The 13,996-nt window shown below is 38.4% G+C and overlaps 1 protein-coding gene across 1 annotated transcript in view; it reads right to left on the bottom strand.

Moving 5' to 3' along the window:
* Positions 1-13,996, bottom strand: part of Dcc (DCC netrin 1 receptor) — a 1,005,453-nt gene that overhangs the window by 621,694 nt on the left and 369,763 nt on the right. The gene's annotated exons all lie outside the window — the stretch shown is intronic.

Below are 13,996 nucleotides of genomic sequence, written 5' to 3'. Positions count from 1 at the left end.
GACAGATATTTTTAAGTTTCATCAGTCAGTGTGACAACTAAAATTTGTGAGACTTGATTAATCCTGTTATCTGCATTTTAGCATTTCTTGGCATTTTTAAATCTACCCATTTTATTTTACAAAATTAAAATCAGTGGTGTTGACAAAGGTATTTAGAATAGACATCAGGGGGATTAAGCATAGATAAATCTCACCTGCCCAACAAAGTCATAAGGCTACTGCCTATAACCCCCAAAGTCAATCTATCTCTTTCCAGGAATTTCTTGTGGGCTTAACTAAGAGAATACTGCAGTTGATTTGTAAACAAACATAAGCAGTCAACAGAAGGAATAAGATAGCATTTAAAATTCCTGAGGGGATGGAGCAGGCATAACTAAAGAAGACTAGCAGTATAGTCACTACTAGTACTCAGATTGATAAATCAAAGACCTTGGAAAGTTCTCAGGAGGTCATTGGCTTTGCACAGTGTGTATCAAGTCTTTCAAGCCAAGACATTTTTTAATTTTGAGTAATCTATATGTATAACCTCTGCAATCTTCCCCAGTATTTTCTTTCGTAAATGGGATCTTTGTTAAAGCACAACTGAACTCTTTCCCCACCATCTAATCCCACCTTCTCCTGAACCACACTGCATGAAATCATACATGTGGGGATCAGATTCTTGTAAGTGTCCTTTATTCATTTGAAGTTGCATTTAATTTCATAAAAACACCTCTAAATCAAGCTTTTATTCCTTGCCGGATGGCAGCCTCAGGTTCTCTGGCTTTTTTAATTTATCCTCAACACCGTTGGTAGTTTTGTGAAATCTTATCAGCTTTCTATGATCTAAGTGGCAAACATCTAAATTAATATAATCAATATTCTCATCACGGGCTGACCTATGTTGGCTCTCATGGTTATAATTATTCCTGATTTCCAGGGAAATGCAGGTGCTGCAGCTGTTTCCTTCCGGGGTTTTTAGTGCACACAGCCAGTATTTCTAATGCTGGACATTATGTCTGTGGCATTCCCAGTGATCTAATCCCAGTGATCTTATCACTTATGATCGGACACTAACTCCTTGCAAATAGTTCACTGATGCAAAGAAAGCATCTACAGCTTTGTTTTGCTCAAACTAATATTGATTATAAAATCACAGTAATGCTAAATGATACAGGTAAAGGACCTTAATGGCTCCAATCTGATCCTGTCCAAGACAACTAGAGAGCCTTCTCATACAGTTCCATATTTACATAACTGGCCCAATTATAGTGAAGCAACTATTTCTTGAGTAGAAAGTGTATCTGATTGGGAGTCTGAATATCTTGCTTCTTATCGAGTCTATATCATTTAAATACGTGGAATTCTAAATGTTCATGTACATCCTCAGAACTCATGTCCTTCACATATAAAACAGAACTATTCACTGAAGCAGAGTACTTCCAATTCAACTCCCATTTTTCAAGGTATTGGCACAGGAGTGTGTTGAAGGCATCTGTCAATGGAACTTACTAAGGGTACTGAGATGCAGATATATTTTAAATTAAATACACCTTTCTTATTTGTCAGACAAAAACCTAGTCGGAAATACCTGGCTGGAGCTGCACTAAGGGCAAGAAAGCATAAAAAGTTCTAATGTTATTGAATGTCAAGATGCTTCATCAGAATAATGTCCACAATTTCCATTTAAGTAGCATTAAAACAGAAGAAATAAATTCACAATGCAAGACTAGGCAACTATATTAAAAAAACATTTATTGCATTTTTGTTCTACCCGGGGCCTATATTTTAAACTCAACCTCATGCTGAGTACATTATTTATGTCACAGAGCACATAATACATTTAGCACAGCTGTTTATGACAGCATGCTAATGAGCATATGTGCCCATTATCACAAATAAATAATCTACTTACTGTGAAACACGAAGGTTATGACAGTTTTCAGTGCTGTGAGTGGATGGTTTAGGAAAGTTAAATAAAGATTAATTTTCCTATGACACAATTACCCTTGCTGCTCGTTGGTAATTTGAGCTTTTTTAATTCTCTCTATAACAATTATACTTTAAATATATGGCCTTGAAATAAATGAAATCTCCTTAACTTCAAGAACTCACATTACTTAATATTTTAGAAAAGGCAGATCAAGTAAAAAGACTTAGTTGAGGAATGACAAATGACTTTAATGTCAAAGTTTCAGATGATGTGAGGAACAAACTGTCTCTGACCTCTTGTAAAGCACTTGATATGTCTAAAAATAATCTGTTAGTGTATCATTTATTGACTTTGATATATATTAGCAAATTCTCATTCTCTATTACCAAGTTTGGAAAATGGAGGGGGAGCCTTTAACTGGGGAGATAGGATGATAATACAAGGGGAGAGAGAAGGAAGAAAAATAAATAACACTGAGACTATTTGGAGATACCATGGAAACATAATATTTTATAAATCAACTTTGTATTTGTGTATATATAGTGTGTATACATGCATATGTGTATATATGCATACTCATGGAGTCATGTGACATGTGATAGTGGTACCTCCACTACAAGCCATGCCCTGTTGGACAAAATTCCCAGTTCTAGGCATGAGAAACCTACCAGCCCTCCTGTTGCTGGATGAAGTCAGATATAAGGGTCTTCAAAAACAATCTGGGCCACATCCATTACCCTTGCTAGCTGTGATGGTTTAAACGAGAAAAGTCTCTTATTGTCTTTGGTATTTGAACACTTGGTCCATATATGACGGTGATCTCTGGGGAATTCAAGAGATGTGGTCTTGATAGAGGAAATACGTTACTGGGCGTGGGCTTTGAAAACTTACAGACTCCTCTTCCTTCTGGTTTCTTTTGTGTTTAAAGTTGAAATGGGAGTTCTCAGCTTCCTGTTCTTGCACCCTGTCTGTCTTATTGGAGGGAGTGGCCTTGTAGATGTGGGCCTTGACTTCTCAAGCCACGTCCAGTGAGACAGACCACTTCCTGTTGCTTGTTGGTCAAGATGTCTTAGCTGTGGTGATATTTTGTTTGTGATCTAACCAAGTTTGCCTGAAGATCAGAGTTTGGAGTTAGTTATATTCCACACTAGTTAGTGATAGAGACCAGGCAGTGGTGTAACACACCTTTAATCCCAGTACTTGTGATCCAGAGGCAAACAGGTCTCTGTGAGTTCAAGGCCATTCTAGGCTACACTAGACTGATCTAATCTCTCTCTCTCTCTCTCTCTCTCTCTCTCTCTCTCTCTCTCTCTCTCTCTCTCTTTTTGGTTCCCTGACCGGGAAACGAAGATCCAATCTCAAAGATACTTAGGAGTAACATGTCTTTAATCCCAGCACTAGGAAGGGCTATAGCTGGGCAGAGAGAGTAAGGTGGGAAGAGAAAAGTGTTCAAGGCACTCAATCTGAAGATTTGCGAAGCTGTCTTTTCAGCTGAGAAGCTGGCAAAGTAAGAGGCGGCTGGGATTGTTCTTCTGTTTCTCTGATCTTTCAGCATTTACCCCGATATCTGACTCTGGGTTTTTATTATTAAGATCAATTATAATTTGAGCTGTACTCAGCCGGTGGGCCAGCACCATGTCTGCCTGCAGGCCACCATACTGAACTATGATGATAATGGACTAAAACTCTGAAAATGTAAGACACCTCAATTAAATGCTTTTTTAAAAAAAAATTGTTGGATAAATCTGGACTAGCTGAACATAGCGGACAATGAGGACTACTGAGAACTCAAGAACAATGGCAGTGGGTTTTTGATTCTACTGCACGTACTGGCTTTGTGGGAGCTTAGGCAGTTTGGATGCTCACCTTACTAGACCTGGATAGAGGTGGGCGGTCCTTGGGCTTCCCACAGGTCAGGGAACCCTGATTGCTCTTCTAGCGGATGAGGGAGGGGGACTTGATCGGGGGAGGGGGAGAGAAATGGGAGGCGGTGGGGAGGAGGCAGAAATCCTTAATAAATAAATAAATTAAAAAAAATTGTTGCTGCAGTCATTGTGAAAGTCGTCTCATCACAGCCATAAAAACCCTAGGACAGAAATAAATTTATTTTGATAGTTAATCTTCACAGTCTGACTTGTCTGAATCAAATTCGTAAAGGAATAAACATGTTAGTGTGTCTTTCTGAGTGTTCCCCAGGAGAATGAACAGAGGAGGGTAAAACCAATGTGTGTATGGGAATATCCCTTTGAGAAAGGGCACAAACTGACTAAAAGGGAAATCTGATAAGCACCTGCATCTCCATTATTCTTTCTCAGCAACATGGACCAAGCCAGGCCAGTCCTGCCACCAATGCCACCATGCCCTCCCTCACCATGATGGATTCTAAATTCCTCTGAACTCTGAGCCAAAATGAATTATTCTGCCTTAATTCTTTTGTCTTAGTTTTTGTTTTTGGGGGGGAGGTATTTATTTTCAGCAAGAAAACATTCACTACAAGCACCAAAAGCTCCCAAATAGTAGTGAATATCTAGAGGAGGAGCTTGCCTTTAATCCATTTTTAGAAACTCCTCCAAATAGTCAAGTCTTAAAACTGTTTCAATAAATTCATGCCCCTTTGTGTTTTATCTCCTTATCATATTCTTGCTCATTTCAAAGCCCAGTGAGCCACAGGGGCAGTCTAACCTAGAATGGAGTTTTAGGTATGACATTTTATCTACAATATCAAACATTGCTCCCTGCAGATTCAGAAATCCCACTCTGAGTCCACAGTGTAAATCTTGCCGTTAAGACAATGAAATGTGAAAGACAATGATGAAAAGTAGCACGGACGTGAAAGACATTTCCTGAAAGAGCCCGAGATTGGACAATGTCACACAAGTCCCCTCAGAACCGGCTATGCATAATTCCATCTATTTTAAATCATATATACATTGAGATGCTTAAAGGTTTTGATAGAGTCCACGTCCTCAGAACTATGCCAGATAACCCCGGTACCAACCCCTCTCCTTTAAGACAAAGAAATCTATGTCAAATGAAATTAAAATAATTCTGTGGAGGATACAATTTTCTTTGCAGCATTCAGACATGGTGGATGTGTGCAGCTGTAACTCAGGTATTTAGTTCTGAGAAAAATCTTAAAATGCTTCTGAGGCTAGGAAATGGGGTCAGGAAATAGAACCATTATAATAAAATGAAGAAATGAAAAGGATTCCTAAGCGTATATGAATATCATGGGGTTCCGTAGATAAAAATGTAAACTCTGGAAAAGAATTCTTACTAGCAAAATCAACATCACATGGGAACATGGTAAACATATCTTTCTAGGCAACTGCACAGGCCTGTCAATCAACAGTGATAAGGGAACAGCCAATCAGCCTGTGTTTGGCAGCCCTTTCAAGGGATTCTCTTGTACTAAAGCTTAAGAACCTTGTTCACAATCAAGTGCAGGCCCAAACTAAAGCCAGAGAATTCAGGCGTTCCTCTGACAACCTGATCATGATTTTATATATTTAGATTTTTTTATTTTATAATTGTAGACATTTCTTTTTCTGAGCAAGAAAATAAAAGTTTGGGGGAATTATCTTAAAAGGGCAAATAATTGGCCAACTCTTTCAACAAGCTTTTTGTCTATTTAACTTTTCTTTAAGAGACTGAAGAAAGATAGAGAAAGAGCCAAGACAGAGACCAACGTGTACAGTGTTAGGACAGAGCATCCTTTATTACAACCAGAACTCTTCTGCCGTCCTCCACTAGAAACCAAATAAACAAACAACAAAACATTCCACTCTGTGAAATAGAATAAAAGTTCCTGCTTTGGACAATAAGAATGTTTCATAGAATAGCCATATGAAAAACTATGATAAATATCTTTTGAACAGTTGTGACAGTGGTAATGCTCTTCCACAATGAGTTTTAGTTAACAAGATATTTTGTAAGACTCTCCCTCTTTTTTTGATTAATTCTAACTCAGCAGTGCAATTCTAGTTTTCTAGAACATTGGGGCATCAGGCATTTAGCTGGATAATTTGTCTATTAGTGTAATCTAGTGTTAAGACAACGACTTGCCTCTTGTGCGGTCAAGGATGCATTCTGTGAACTTCATACTATCCCAAGACTAAAGTCTGGCTTTTCGGACAGAAGAGGTGTGAACCCACCAAAGGCCCAGTGCCAGTGAAGCTTATAAAAGTGAATCCAAAGAAGGCCTGGCTATCTGTGGGTGGATTTTACATACCTAAGTAGTTCAACTCATTGTTCAGAAAAGAAAAATAGTCGTTGGAAGTGGGAATAAAGGTTTCTTTTAATAAAACAATGGTAACAGCAAAATCAATACTATAATACGGCTTCTGTGCACACTTGGCAGTGAGATCTGGTTCTGTGTCATGATATTGACAGCATTTTGTATGTTCATGTGAAGATGAGTATAAATAATATTCAGAGTATGTGGTCACCTGTTGGAAAGACTGTGCTCATTCTAGCTTTCAAAAGAGACTAATAAATTTCATTGCCCAACAACATAAGAAAGAGAAATCAAGATGGACTAGATATATGGTATTTATCCCTGAATATAAGCAATGCAAAAATATGTTCCTGAAAGAAAAACAAATATATTTTTATAAAGAATTATTGAAATGGATATTGAACAAAAATTTAGATGAAAAATTTAAAGAAATAAAAATTTTCCTTCATTAGAGTGCTGGATTTACTTTACAAAGTTAAAGATACAAATTTTATGTAGATAAATATATAAGTAAATATATTCTATTATATGTATATTTATGTATAAATATATCTTTAGTATAATAAATATGTCCTAACCACTTGGGTGAAACAAATATTGGTAGGCCAATTACAGAAAAATATTATTTTTTCTTATTCAAAATCAAATTTATTTTGTATATTTTGTTTGTTGGAGTTTTATTATTTATATTCATATTTTATTTTATTTATGTGTATGGCTTTTTTTCCTGTATGTATGTCTGGGTACCACTTGGATGCCTGATACCTTTGGAAGTCAGAAGCAAGTGCCAGATTCCCTGGATTACATGTGGTTGTGAGCTTTTTCCTCCTTGGTCATCTGAAGGCAAAATGGGTCACCAGCAGCTATATTGGAGTCAGCCACAGAAGTTCTGCCAGGGCTCCACCGTTCTCACTCGTGCCTGTCTGCTCTAACTGCCATAGTCTCAATGAGAAATACAGACTGAGCATGTGCCATCAGGGTTGCCTTCAGTCAACGAAGGACAGAGGGCTTCAGACAGTTGGACGAAGTGACTTCGAATGGACTGTTCAAGACCATCTACCTAGTGAAACAGATTATGCTAGTCTTTGTACATATACAAACAAAGAAAGAAACAAATAACAACAACAACAACAAACTTTAACGCCTTCAAAAAATGAAAGAATAAACTTGGAGGTAGCGGCACATGCCTGGAATCCCAGCACCCGGGAGGCAGAGGCAGGAAGAGCTCTGTCAGTTTGATGCCAGCCTGGTCTACAAAGTGAGTCCCAGGGCATCCGGATTGTTACACAGAGAAACCCTGTCTGAAAAATAATATAAAATAAAAAATTGCTGAAATGGTTGTGAACAGTCACATCAGTGCTGGGAATCAAATCTGGGTTCTCCAGACTAGCAGCTTTCGCTCTTAACCATTGAGCCATCATCTCTCCAGTCCCAAAGTGCAGCAGTTTTAAACCCAGAGCTTTCTGTACACTACACAAGAGATCTATATGCCTGCCCAGGAAACTGAATTTTAGCTAGACCTTGATATACTATATTTTATCAGGCCAGTCTGCCATTTATAAAATTCTTTTCTTAGCATATAATGAAAGTAATCAAACATCTATGGATTTCTATGGTCCCATTTACTAGTCCAAGAGCCATAGAGAAGACAGCCTTTGGAATGCTACCGTGATTGAATCAGCGAGTGATTTCAGCGTTGGGAAGTTCACTGACACAATGTAACAAGTGTGTCTATCTCCCCAGAAAGGTTGCTGGACCTCATTTGTTCTTCTCATGGTGGGCCCTAATTTCTTTTTCCCTTTACAAGACAAGAACAAAGTTCAGAAATAGAAACACAAGATGTGCAGTTCAAAAGCAAGTGCCCCGGCAAAAATCTTTCAGTGAACCCACACAGAGGCTCCACATCAGAAATTCAGAGCACAGGACGTCTTCTGCAAAGCAGAGGAAGCTTTGTGCAGATCTGAGGCTTCCATAGGGCAAAAAGTGTGCCCGAGGCGACTCTCTCAGTGTCCTCTGGCTAAATCCAATGGTGAAGAAAAATGATAAGAACCACTTGGGAGTGGGGAGTAACTTTCTCAGCCCTTTTCTGCTTCCAGGGCCAAACCTCTTAAGTCTCAGCTCAATTTTGCTGTGTGATACTGGAGAAATTATAATGGAATTATATTTTTCTTTCTGTTCAACAGGTAGCATAGCCTGACATCTAGGTTATCATTTCCAAGAACCGTGCAACATTAACACTTAAAAGGGAAACTTTGATGTCCTGCTTAATCTGCCCTGTGTTTGAAATTTCACCTCCCACTGTGGTCAAATGTAAGTTATCTTTCTCTCCCTTTGCATTGCTCATCAATCTGTCTCAAAGCAGGAGGAATGGCAGCTGATGTGTGTGTGAATACCGTGACTGGATCACTGAAATCCGTTCTTTTATTTTCCTGATTTTTTTTTAGATTGAATATAATTACATCATTTCCTTCCTCCCCTGCATTTCTCCAATCCTTCCCATACACCCTTCCCCTTGTTCTTAGATTTTTGACTTGTTGGGGAATGTTAACATGTGTTGCTTTTGTTTTTTTCTGCGTTTACTTAACCCTGTGAAGCTGTGATTCTTTGTTTATCTAAAACACCTGATGTGTTCTATAAAGAACCAATAGTGAGGCAGAAGAAAAACATAGGCGAAACAGGCAGGCAGAGAATATAAATACCAGGAGAAATCTGGGAAGAGAAGAGGACATTAGCGGCCAGCCACCCGGTCACCCAGTCAGCAATGGAGGTAGAGTGAAAGTCAGAAATACAGAAGTAAGAAAGGAAAAAGGCCCGAGGCAAAAAGTAGTTGGGGATAATTTAGTGTAAGAAAAGCTGGCAAGAAACAAGTCAAGCTAAAACTGAGCATTAATAAGGAAGAATAAATCCCTGTGTGATTTATTTGGCGGCTGGTTGGTGAGCCCCTTTCCCAAAAGCCCAAAGAGTAAAGCACCCAAGCAGGAAAAGAGTAAAAAACTAACAACTACAACCTGTGTTTTTCTTAAGTTGTTGTTACATACATATTTTCCAAAAATATGTAAATATGCCTTTCTCAGTCCTTACCAGATTATTTTTATAGATATTTGACTTCAGAACTGACCATTTGGTATTAGCTAACCATTTTGGTGGGCACATTTCAGGGAAACATCCCCTTGTAGCAAAGATATCATCATAGAAAACCTCAAGTGATCAAAATGCAGAGAAAAAGTGAGCATGTAGCATTCCATCCCAACTTAATTCCCTACTATACAACTCCAGCACTTAAGGCTTGGGAGGAAAGTGGAAGATTGTAAGTTGGAAGAATAGGGTATACTTGGATATGAAATTTCATCTCTAGAAATGACAGAGCAACTACATTCACAAAAATCTCATAAATATGGCTGCTTATATAGGACCTGATCAAGGGGCAACACCAACTAACACAATAACATGGAACACAGGAATCTTGTGTGGTCAACCCTAGGCCTACATACAACTAAGGAGAAAGCTGGAGAAAAGAGTCCCCCAGTTGGCTACCTTTGTTTTACAGTAGCGCCAGCAGCAGCTCTTAAAGAGACATTTGGCAATGTCTGGAAACATTTTTGGTTTTTATCCAGGAAGATTGTTCCTGGCATTTAGTGGGGAGAGTCCAAGGACACTGTGTCACATCTTACAACATAACAAATAAATACTCCCAAGAATGAATTACCTAAACTCCAAAACTTAATAGATCCAGATTTAAGGGATCTTGTTTTAAAGGATTTAATTGGTTGCTGTTTTGAGAAGCAAAGAAGATTGGCAAAGTGGTTACTCCTATACTACAGACGTGAAATGCTGGGATTTGGTCTAAGCTATTGCAATAGAAATAGCAAGGAATGACCAGATATAGGACTCATTGGGCAGGTAGAGTTCATGGTGAGTTAAGATTCAGTAACTGATAAAACAAAAGAGCCACTAATAACCAAGCAAATCACCAAAGTGAGTTATGCAATTTATATGAAAATAAAAGCAGTGTCAATTCCCAAAGAGCGTTTTCATGCCAGGTGGACAAGAGACCTGGGGTTTTGGCGGGTCTGTTCCTTGCTAACCTTCTATGTGAGCACTACATGATGAGAATCAATTCAGTCATCAATGAAAGAAGGAAAATAGGGGCTACAGAAATGCTAGGACACACTCAGCTGTATACCATAATAGTCTAGGAATACATTATACTATTGCTGCTTGTACAAAACCCCTCAAATTTAGACAGAAATCTATTCTATGAAGAGATTTACTTCACAGTAAATCTGTGACACATTTCCCGTGGGTTGAAAATGAGACACAAAGAGATGTAGTTAATGGAAGTGCCAAGAGACCCACAACCCACCTCATTAGCCATAAAATAGAGGCTGGTCTTTTTCTCTTGAAGATAAAAGGCTGCAGAGGCCATGCTGCTGACAAAGCATGGGATGGTTTCTCACGATTCATGAGAAATGAACTGTTCATCTTATGGAAACTCCTATCACAAACAGGAAGGATTAATTTCTGAAAGGTCTGACAGATCCAGGGAAGACCTTACACATTCAGCAGAACTCAGGGCTGACACTGTGGCATGATGTTTGATGTAGGCACCCAAACTGATAAAATATTTGTATTATAATAAGTCCAATTTTCTCAAAAATGGAGGCCAAAAGTTTTCATTAAAACACTGTCACTCGTCACTCATTTTGTTTGATATTTACTGTATCATGTCTGGGCAGAAAAAAATGCTTTTTTTTTTTTTCTGCAAAGACCATGGTGACTTCAAAGATGAAAACTCATGATGATAATAATAGAGACAGAAGCTTTGGCATTAAAAGTCAATGAGCCTTGCACTGTCCCGGAGATCAGCATTTTCTTAAGGATGGAGATAGAGACAGAGACCCACACTGGAGCACTGGACTGAGCTCCCAAGGTCCCAATGAGGAGCGGAAGGAGGGAGAAGATGAGCAAGGAAGTCAGGACCAAGAGGGGTGCACCCACCCACTGAGACAGTGGGGCTGATCTATTGGGAGCTCACCAAGGCCAGCTGGACTATGACTGAAAAAGCATGGGATAAAACCGGACTCTCTGAACATGGCGAACAATGAGGGCTGATGAGAAGCCAAGGACAATGGCACGGGGTTTTGATCCCACTTCATGTTCTGACTTTGTGGGAGCCTAGCCAGTTTGGATGTTCACCTTCCTAGACATGGACGGAGGGGGGAAGACCTTGGACTTTCCACGGGGCAAGGAACTCTGACTGCTCTTTGGACTGGAGCGGGAGGGGGAGAGGAGTGGGGGGAGGCGAAGAAGGGTGGGAGGAGGGGGAGGGAAATGGGAGGCTGGGAGGAAGGGGAAATTTTTTTTTCCCTTTTCTCAATAAAAAAAAAGACCCCACCTCTCTCTCCCCCTCTTTTTTTTTTTTTTTTTTTTTTTTTTGTAAAATGTTTACACGGGTTCAATGTATTTAGCCCCAGGGTGTGAGAATAAAAACTCTTTTTACCCTTAAAACCACAAAGGGACTGATGAACTTGTATTGCATGGTGCACATGAACTAAGTGAATTTAAATGACAAAGGTCTTATACATGAAGCAAACATCAGCATGGAGAAACATTCATTTCTCCTCCTTAACAGAGATAGCTGCCACTGACATGCTGACAGAGGACCTGTAAATCTCCCAACTAGGGTCTGTCCTTGCTCAGAGATTTGAAACAACAACAACAACAACAGAAACAACAAAAAACGCTGATGGCATTCACCTAACTTTTTATGTGTAGTGATTGACAAGAATATCTCAAAGTTGTTATAAATTTAAAGTCAAATACTTATGTGGGACTCCCCTCTGTATGCTGTGAATACCATTGGTCAATAAAGAACTGGTTTGGCCTGATAGGGTAGATAGGTGGGAAAAACTAAACTGAATGCTGGGAGAAAGGAGGGTAGAGTCAGAAAGAAGCCATGTAGCTCCCGCCAGACTCTGGATGGAACTTTACCGGGTAAGTTACAGCCACATGGCCATACACAGATTACTAGAAATGGGTTAAATGATGTAAGTGTTAACCAAAAAGAAGCTAGAGCTAATAAGCCAAGCAGTGATTTAATTAATACAGTTTCTGGGGATCTGGGGAACCAACAAACAGTCCTAGCAACAGAATACAATATAATGTGATCACATTTGTAGCATACAAAATTAAAATAATTGGTTAGAGCCAGTTGAGAGTTAGAAACTCTGACAAACAGTATCTTCAGACTTAGCCCTTCAATCGTCTTTTCTGGGTATTCCATCTCCCTATTGGACATCATATAATTGAGACTTTCATCTTTATGAGAAGGTAGATGCCAAGAAATCAGAAATGAAGCACACCTGTCTATTTTACACATTCTTAGTAGCTCACACTTAACTCAGAGTTATTAGCAAGTAATTGTCAAATAAAACGTATATAGAGAAAAACCATAAATAATTTAGGAAAAGACTTTAAAGAACATCAACACACTAAAAACAAACAAGCAAACAACCCAAAAATAGGTAATTATCTTGGAGACAAAAACTGACAAATATTCTCAATATCACTGCCTAGCAAAACCAAACAAAACATGTATGAACATTCCTTTACACACTCTGAGAAAACAAGTGGTCAGTCTTGACTATGAATGGCTAGACAGTGTACAAATTTTGGTTTAGTGGACCAAGTGGCTAAATAAAGGATAAAATATTGATCTTTCAGAAAATATTTTCAAATGTATAAAATGTTGTTATTAAAAGTAGACAAAAGGCCACATCTGGTTCACCTTGGGATATTGTCTGTTGACCCATGTTCTAAGAAGATGATGATGTCAATAGTGAAGAGGGCCCAAACTTTGATCTGCCTTCATGCATCCTGTTCTGCCAAATCCTCCATGTTTTTAGACAATAGATGTAGCAAATTTGAAGGTTTTAGAAATAACATTGAATCTCTGGACTATGAATAAAGGCAATATTATCCAATAGATTAGTCCATTCATGCATTCCATTCTATGATCAAAAAACGTGTAATGCCTACTGTCCATTCAGATTCCCTGGCTGTTACATGAGTCACTAGTCTAGGATAATAGTTCCTACCTACACATTCCTCTGGTCCAATTTCCTGCATCCCACAGTTCTTTTTCAGGGAATTTCCAAAAAATACAGAGCAGGCATTTGGTGGAAAATATATTTCAATTATCAATGATATATAATACACCTCTTATTTTTAGAGCATCTTATAAAAGCCATTCACAATATTTTAAAAATAATCCTAATTATCTTTGTTCTTAGGCTTACATAAAAATAAGTTTAAGATGAAGGCAAAATCTCTTTCATTTTCCTATTATAAAATGCGGCATAATCTCTCTCTCTCTCTGCCACAGTTCAGCGAGTCTCTCAAAAGATGCCTTGGTAACATACAGCCCCAGAGAAAAAAAAGATTGTGTGACAGCTGATGCCACATAGATGCCACTTAGCATCTTGAAGTTGTTTAATCTTGTTTTAAATCATTCGAGATGAATTTCTGCCAAGCTCCTTTCAGGAATGTTTCCTATTTGATTTTTATACGTTTCTCTCACATCATCCCTAATAATAAAATAGTAAAAATCTGTAAGAATCAAAGCAAAGTAATAATCTCCTGAGTATCACAATTCAGGACTAGTAAAAGTTCAAATTACATCAAAATACTAAACACCAGGTTTGTTTGAAGGATAGAAAAATGCTAATACCATTTAGGGGATCTGTGTATTATCCCGAATCCTCAAAAGAAATTTCAAATTCAATTTTCCATATTAAAAAACATCAGAAGCATAAAATGTGCTGAGTTTATTTAGTTTAACACATGAT

This window comes from Microtus oregoni, unplaced genomic scaffold (assembly GCF_018167655.1).
Source record: "Microtus oregoni isolate MIOR12 unplaced genomic scaffold, Mior012 000057F_ref0000458, whole genome shotgun sequence".
NCBI classification, from domain to species: domain Eukaryota; kingdom Metazoa; phylum Chordata; class Mammalia; order Rodentia; family Cricetidae; genus Microtus; species Microtus oregoni.
This window is presented reverse-complemented; position numbering and strand designations above follow the sequence as displayed.